Below are 8,711 nucleotides of genomic sequence, written 5' to 3'. Positions count from 1 at the left end.
ACAGAATCCTTGTCTGTGATGGTTTAACTGTTACTGTGTCAAGTTGAAAAGCAGCTTTATGTTAATTTACTTCAGAGAATGAAACATGAATTAAATACAGTTTTGTTTATGCTCAGCTTTCTCATTTTAAAGTGAGAAGATAATCTTTTATGGAAAAATTTAAAAACATAGAATTAATTCTTAAGACATGAGATAAAGAGGTATGATTTTTTTTCTTTTCCTGTAGCACACGCACATTAACACTTTCTTTAGTCTATTTTGTTCTGCTAAAAATGTATATGCCCACTTGGTCTGGGTTTTTTGGCCACAGTTTTTCCCTCAAGTTTTGAAGCTAATGGAAAAAAATATCCATTCTCCCCTCAAATGTTCAACGTGAGAAAAATACTGGCAACTGGTATGCTCTCAGAAATAAACTGATTGATAGTATCTGCATCACTTTGGGATTTAGAAGAATAAAACATAAAGTTCTTTGTGTGTGTATGTGTATATTTCCTCTTTTTGTCTTGTTATTTTGCCTAATTTATTACTTGTAATATTAAAACTAAGACTCATTTCAAACATTAATATCAAAAGTTGCTTACCTGTTAAAGTTTATGAACCCTCAACCATGAAGGTGAAATTATTATTATCAATCATGAAACTATTACTAATTTTTAGAGCTTTTGTAGTTTCAATTAAAGGTCTCAGTCTCTATGTACAACATATATAAGCAAGATGAATAAAAATTGGTTCACAAATTAAAAAGAACAATAGATCCAAGTTCAACAGAGGGACCTGCATAGAAAGACAAATATTAAAAAAAATATGTTTAGTTAAATATTAATTTCCTGCCAAGAATCCTGGTCCACACTGTTGAAGATCCCCACTGTCTATGGTAAATGAGTCTATGGTGATAGTGATCTGACATTAGCAGAGGAAATGGACAACCTTGGTTACTCTTCTCCCAGATTCTCAGTTAGATGTTTTCTAGAGGATAGAACTTGAGGGTGTTAGGTGGTCTGAGATATCAATGAGCAAGATGAGTAGAATTTCACTTTGTAGAAGAAATGAAAATTCCAAGAGTCAGTCATGGCTCAGTCTCTTTCTTCCCAACCTTATAGTCTGTTTCTGAGTTTTTGTAACTTAGTGTATGAATAATAATCAGAAGAGCCCTGGGGATGATTGCTGAGGAGCTTTTACTTTAACCAAAACTGTGACAGACTTGTCCCTTGGGTCAAGCACTGGGGCCTCAAAGCATGTCATTTAATATGCCATTTTTAGTAGACGTTCATCTGAACAAGTTGGAATTTTTAAAATGAGGGCTAACTGCCCTCCAATTTCATTATTATTTAATTATTTATCAAAGGAATCAGGACCAACAGAACTTTACCTTTGGCTTTTTTACATGCCTGGGTTTGTACTTTTGGTTTGATGCTAGAACTTCAGTTCTTCAAAAACATCTTCTCTGAACTGATACATTGAAACAGAATGCCATTCCAAGGAAATTGATGGCTGGTACTAGGGAGGCTACAGGTGACTGGAATTTTCACATGACAGTCACTTTTATGTAACATTTTACAATTTTGTTCTAGTTGCTATCCACTGTCCTAGCTAGAATCCATCTCATTTCCTTTCTTCTTGGCTATAGTTATCAAGAATTTTAATTGTTTGTAAACAGCTTTCTAAGCTAACCATTTTCTTTTTGGCTATAGTTATCAAGAATTTTAATTGTTTGTAAACAGCTTTCTAAGCTAATGAAATAAATGTGTCAAATGCATTATTTTTTCATTTTATGTTTTAATAGTTATCCCCTGAGTTCATTTTCTTGCCATGCTAGAAACAGCTCTAAATAGGTTCTATTTCATTGTTGAAGTACAGATCTCTGAAATCTCATGCTGTGGCACCATATCACCTGATTGATACTGTTATTGCCAGGGAATCATGTTTCATAACTTTTCTTGGTGAAATTAAATTGATTTGTGGAAATAATTAGAAAATTTAAACCAAGAACTCTTATCTCCCCATCTCAATCTTAGAAATGGAAAAATTGAAGACAGCCCAGATTTCCTTTTTTTTTTTTTTTGTTCTGTGTCTAATTTACTATCTTAAATAAGCTGATGATCCTTCTAGAGAGATTCCACTTTGGCACCTGGCTTCAGTCTTCCTGTGGACCCTCAGTCCATGTGGTATCCAGATGACTTCAACACCTGCCCAGATGACACAGGTTTCTGAGGGCTTTGAGTTACTCATCTCCAATAGCTCCGCCGTCCCCTCTTCATCATGCCCTTCCATTTCCATGCTTTGTCATCACTCGTGTCTTCATCATTGAAATTTTATATCCAGACTTTGCTCTCTTGACATAGAGCCTCTGGCCTGGATCATCCATCTCTTTGTCCCATTAGGCTCTCCAGACTCTTGACTCTTCTACATTTTCTTTCTCTGTTACCCACTTTCTATATTCATTTCCCAAGCCATTTAAATTTTACGTTCCACCATTTCTGTCTCTCTTTGACAATATCAACTCTTTTGACCCCATGTTCTTGTTTGACATCTGCTTAGCAAAATCTCAAGCCTGGATGAATTCATCCATCAGTCTTCCAGACCTGAATCTTGCTGATTAGAAAATCTCCCCATGAATAGACTGGTGCCATCAAAGTTTTGATGGGTTCAACTGGGTTCTTGGTACAGCTTAGCCTTGACTCCCTGCCTTTCCAAGGAACATGCCATATATCTTCAGCTATTTGGCACTCCTTTTATGCCTCAGAAAAAGAAGTTGTGGCTTTCTTTATACATAGGTTTGCATATTTCTTCTTTAAGTTCCTCTTTAGAATCAGTAGTTCAAACTGTGATGTTGAAAGACCCATGGTAAATTTGGGCCCATATCTCCAATGTGGTGGGAGATCCCTGGGCAGGAATACTGATATTGAAAGTCTAATGGGAGGTGGCATGTTGGTGCTGGGAGATCTTTTTGGTTTAAGGCAGGATCCCAGTAATAGCTGAATAACAGGGATCTAGAAATGGGCTGGAAAAGTCATCAGGGCCTCAGTTAAATGTCTGGGCTTGGGGAAGAGTTTCATCCCCAGTAAGGAGACAAGAAGGCTCATGAGGATCTGAGAAGGATGGCCATGTACAGTGTGCTCAGCAGTAGGATAGGATTAGTATCAGAAGTTGTACTGCTCAGCTCTGGTTCCTAGGCGTCACCACTGGATATTAGTTGTCTTAACCACAGGATTGGTTTAAGATCTTTTGCCTCCTTTGTCAGCATTGGTTTGGAGAAATGGGTGGAGCTGAGAATACAAGTTGGGTGGGCTGGTGAAACTCCAGGGGTGCCAGTGGTAGAGCGTCATCAGGGATGAGACAAGACATGAACTGGAGTCAGCCTGTAGAGGGCTTTGCCTACGGGCCCTACCTGATAGAAAGCCCTGGAAGAGAGTGACCCAACTGTGAAACCAAATTAAATGGAAACTGAATAAATAGGAGAGGGTCAGCTGTAATTTTTTTCCATAATATTATTTTATTCATATAAAAGGGGTGGGAGGGAAATTTTAAACCAAGAACCAACTCTTGGTTTGCCATTTGAAGATTGTATACGTCAAGGAAATTTTAGACCTGGGCATAGTGTTTGGGTCTGTGGCCTCCTGGCTCTCTTCTGAACGCTAATCTTCTGGTTTCAGTGCATTCACGGAAAATAAACTAATTTTAGTATTAACCTAATCAAAGTACAGGAAGGCAGATCTGCTTTAATAACATAATATAGTATAATCCAAAGCTTAATATATTTGTTTCCTGCTGTAGGCAACTATAATATGTTAATAGATACAAAAACATCAACTGAAGGATAGTTACTTGCTTTACAAAATTTGATCATAAGATTTCTGTTAAAAACTGAATTTCCTCCAGGGAATTTAAAATCTGATTTGGTGTACTGATTCCATTTGCACACACATTTATATTGATTAATAATCAAGTGAGACTTATTATTAATAGGGATAAATATAGTCTTTAGAGTTGAGGCTTAAAGATGCCAGTGTAAGGATGGAACTGGTGTTCTGGCTTTTTGGTAGATCAAGAGGCTAGTTTTATTAACTGAAAACCAAGTATGAGGCAATAGGGTGACACAGATGCCAAAGAATGGGGATGCTATTTGAGCCTCAGTTAGTAGAAATCAAGGTTTGGAATGAGAGTGACAGATACGCCACCATGTAGACCACATCTGGTTACTTCCTGCCCTACTTTTCTGGGGAACCCAGCAAACTCAGTGCCTGCAGGGACAGTGTTGGGGACAGTGTTGGGGACAGTGACAGAGCTAGGGCTCCATCAAAATCTCAAAGGATGAAGACATAGAGGATCTTGGCTTGAAGGAGAGAAGGCGGTGATGGCTCCTTACAAATTGGGATGGATTGCCATGTGGAAGCAAACTTGGATTCATTTGTTAGAGTTTCAGATTTAGAATTCAAGGTGGGAATTACAGGGAGGTAGTTTTCAGTCTCCCCTTCCTCAGGTCAGAGTGTGTCAACATTTGTTTTTGTTTTAATTGCTTATTTTTTATACAATTTTTAAAGGTCATACTCCATTCACAGTTATTACAAAATATTGGCTGTGTTCCCTGTGTTGTACAGTATGACGTCCTTGTGGCCTTACACCCAGTAGTATGTACCTCCTACTCCCCACCCCTGTACAGCCTCTCCCTCTCGCCACTGGTAACCACCAGGTTGTTCTCTGTCTGCTTCTTTTTTGTTATATTCACTAGTTTGTTGTATTTTTTTAGATTCCACATGTAAGTGAGATCACACAGTATTTGTCTTTCTCTTAATTATTTCACTTAGCATAATACCCTCCAAATCCATCAATGTTGCCTCAAGTGGCAAAATTTCATTCTTTTTTATGGCTGAGTAGTATTCCATATTGTGTGTGTGTGTGTGTGTGTGTGTATGCCACATCTTCTTTATCCATTCATCTGTTGATGGAAACTTAAGTTGCTTCCATATCTTGGCAATTGTAAATAGTGCTGCTATGAACATTGGGGTGCATGAGTCTTTTTGAATTAGTCTCTCTCTTTTTTTTTTTTTTTTTTTTTTGGATACATAACCAGGAGTGGAATTGCTGGGTCATGTTTTTGTTTTCAGAGGATTCTTGCATGAGATAAGAGATTAGACTGGAGGCTTCCATAGCTCCTTCTACTGACTGATTAGTTTAAATCTATCCCATCAGGCATCTGGTAAGCTATTCAGCTGTTATTATTTGTTATTTATACTTATGTATCATTTATTATATGTTTGGATTGTTCCAAGCACTGTAAAAAGATCAATTTATTTCACTTGTTTTAACAACCCTGAAACCTAGTTTTTAGCTGCATCTTATGGATGTGGATACTGAGGCTCAGAGATGTTAAGCTGCTTGCACAGAATAACACAGCAAGAGCCAGATGGACAGGCAGGCTGTCTGCGTTTTTATTTTAGGAATATGTGTCTTGAGGATTACATTATGTCTGAATTATGTGTGTAATGACTCCATTCCTGGTATATTATTGAGCTACTGCCAGAAAATGACTTTTGTCTTCATTATTATTATAATTAAAAGTTTTTCTTATTTGAGAAGGGTTTCTGATTCACCTTGATGCACACATACATGTTTTGTTGCAAAACAAATAGAAATACAGTTTTGTGTCCTCTGTGGCCTAAATCATTTTCAAATAGCAATTTGAATGATACATCATCAGTCAGGCCCCTCTTACTTGTAAATTATAGTGAATTTTAAAAATGACATCCCTCACAATTGCATCTCTTCACAACCCATGTGATTTATTTACAATCACAGAATCTTACGTTATCTACCTCTGTGACTTGAAAGAACTGGTTTTTTTTGTTTTTTTTTTTCCCCAAATTTTAACTCCACATGTCAGGGGTAATCTCAGCACTGGAGGGGGTATGGTTTATTAAACACAGAATGGTCTTTGCTGGTCCTTTGGCTCACAACCTCCAAAGCCTCATCTGTTAGCAGACAGCTGTAACACCCGTAACAGCCTTCCCAGTGTTTATGTTTAGTTCATGAAGCAGAAAATATGACAGGTTCTGTATCTTTTAAAACATCTGCCCCCAAATGCTAGTTAATCCCCTGACTTTCAAAGGCAAGCAAAATTTATCTTTCTGCTGGCAGCAAGAATATAGGGTTTCCCCCCTAGCCGTGTGTAGACGCTACTTGTTGACACTATTGTTTATCCAAGAGGACTATAATTTTTCACATGATATTAAACAGGCAAACATTGTTTCCAAAATATGAACTAAGTTGATGAAGAAGAAAATTATCAATCACTGAGTCCAAGTTCCAGTTTTTTTTTCTTTGTTATTGAAATGGTTGAATAATCTTAGGTCAGAAGAAGCACTGTCTTAAAAAAAGACAATTTAAATATATTTTAATGTAATTATTTCAGTGAACAATCTGATTGTCTAAATGACAAAAATACAATATAACAATTGGGCAGCCCCCTTGGAAACACTATTCACAAACTGTGTAGCTTTTACCAATTTTATTGTTTATACAGCTGCCACCAGACTTCGTTAGAGAGCAGGAAGGGGCTGAGGAGTGATTAGGCAGGAGGGCTTTTTGAGAACCACTGGTGACTAGAACAGTTGGCCACAATAATACAACTGATGAGGTGGAGACAGACAAGCGACAGGAAGGTGTCTGCCCCCATTACCAGGTGACACTGAAGAGAAAACTTCTGTCGTTGGTGTCAAGGGGGTGAATAGCATCTATATAGGAACACTGGACGCCCAGAATGTGGCTTCCTGGAAGGCAAGCGATGAAAAGCCTGCAGCATGAGGCTGGGAATAGGGGATGGAATGGGGAAAACCTAGAAGGAAGGGCTCCCTGGATATTTCCAGGATGCAACTTATGCAGGAAAGGTAGAGCACTGAACAGAAGCAGAAGCACCAAGGACCTAGATTTAGCCTAGGAAAAGAAATCAGGTGTCAGTAATGATGGATGTGTCTGACTTGCTGCAGACTAAGGTCTCTCGGGCAACGTGGCATCTATAAACATATTGGTCAGGAATGCTTTGGGCTGCATACATTAGAAAACCTGAATATGATGTCTTAACTGTAAAGAAATTTATTTTTCATTCATGATGGAAAATCTCAGGATGGGTTTTTGCTGGCACTGGTTGAGGGGCTTAGCAAGATTAGCACTGAGGCCTCTGTTTTTTTCTTTTTTATTTAGTATAGCTGATGTACAATATGTAAGTTTCAGATATACAACATAGTGATTCACAATTTTTAGAAATTGTATTCCATGTATAGTTATTATAAATATTGGCTATATTCCCTGTATTGTGCAGTGTATCTTTGTAGCTTATTTATTTTATACATAATAATTTATATCTCTTAATCCCTTACCCCATGTTGCCCCTTCCCCTCCCTTTCCCCACTGGTTACTGCTAGTTTGTTCTGTATATCTGTGAGTCTGTTTCCTTTTTGCTATATTCACTATTTGTTTTATTTTTAGATTCCACATATGAGTAATATTATACAGTATTTGTCTTTCTCTATCTGAGTTATTTCACTTAGCATAATACTGAGGTCTTTGATTCTTTTGGGGTTTCCTTCATTGGCCAAGGAGGGCTCCTGCAGCCTGGCAGTCATGTCAGTAGGAAGAAGGGAAGAGCCTTTTCGTGCTGAACTGTGTCATGTGGACATTCCAAACTGGAAGAGGACCCAGGGAAGAGCCTGTAAGTTGGGTCTGGTCATTCAACCAACAGTGTCTGCCGCAGTAATTTTCTGCTAACTAATCTTTGTAATATAATTTCTTGACAAGAGGTTGTTTTTGTTTTGTTTTTTTCCTCTTCTGTTTCAAACATTCCAAGAAGTGCTGGAAAAGACGTGTGAATGTGAAATGCCCTCTGACATTCCATGAAACCATTTCTGAGAATTGAGATGAATGGACATGATAACTTTATAATGAGGAGGAGGAGGAGGAGGAGGAGGAGGAGGAGGAGAATTATATTAATGACAGCCAGCACATAGAGCTTCTTTTGTGCCAAGCTCTGATTTAAGTGCTGCACATAAATTACTGTTAAAAACCTTGTCGACGACATTACGAGATAGGAAATAGCCTTATTTTTTAAAATTGAAGAGTAGTTGAATTTACATTAGGAAATAGTATTTTTATTCCCATTTTACACACTGGATAACTGAGACCTTTGAAGGATTAAATGACCTATCCAAAGTCATCTCTCTAGTAAGTGGGGAAACAAAGAGACATACTCTGCAGTCTGGCCCCAGGGCCCTTGCTTTTCACTCACCACTGATCTACTTTTTTTTTTTTAATTTTTATTTTTTTAACTGTCAGCTTTGCGCAGTGGCAATATCATAGGCAATGAGGTTTATCCGAGGTGCGATTATTGCTAATAGAAAACCTTCTTGCCTGTCAAGCTTACCTCTTTAATTTATTCTAAATTATCATCACTGCTATTTTTCTTAACAGTTACTTCATTCTATGGTACTGAAAAGACTAAAAATGTAAATATGGACATTTGCCCCATCTCCAAAAAGTAAAATCACTGCTGGGAAAATAATACCTACACAGGTGAGGTGCAAAGATGAGATGTTGCATCCAAATATGGGAAGCTAGCAAAACATGGCTGAATTAATCTGGTTTTATCCATTTGAGAAGCTGGGCCCAGATTAGGAGCCATTAGAGGAAGCAGTGTACAAGGTTCAGGATGGAGATGTGAC

The 8,711-nt window shown here is 37.8% G+C and overlaps 1 pseudogene; it reads left to right on the top strand.

Moving 5' to 3' along the window:
* Window positions 1–8,323: 8,323 nt before the first annotated feature.
* On the top strand, window positions 8,324–8,481 carry LOC123613875 (U4 spliceosomal RNA; annotated as a pseudogene).
* The last annotated feature ends 230 nt before the right edge of the window (window positions 8,482–8,711 follow it).

Source organism: Camelus bactrianus, chromosome 14 (assembly GCF_048773025.1).
Source record: "Camelus bactrianus isolate YW-2024 breed Bactrian camel chromosome 14, ASM4877302v1, whole genome shotgun sequence".
In the NCBI taxonomy this organism is placed as follows: Eukaryota; Metazoa; Chordata; class Mammalia; order Artiodactyla; family Camelidae; genus Camelus; species Camelus bactrianus.
This window is presented reverse-complemented; position numbering and strand designations above follow the sequence as displayed.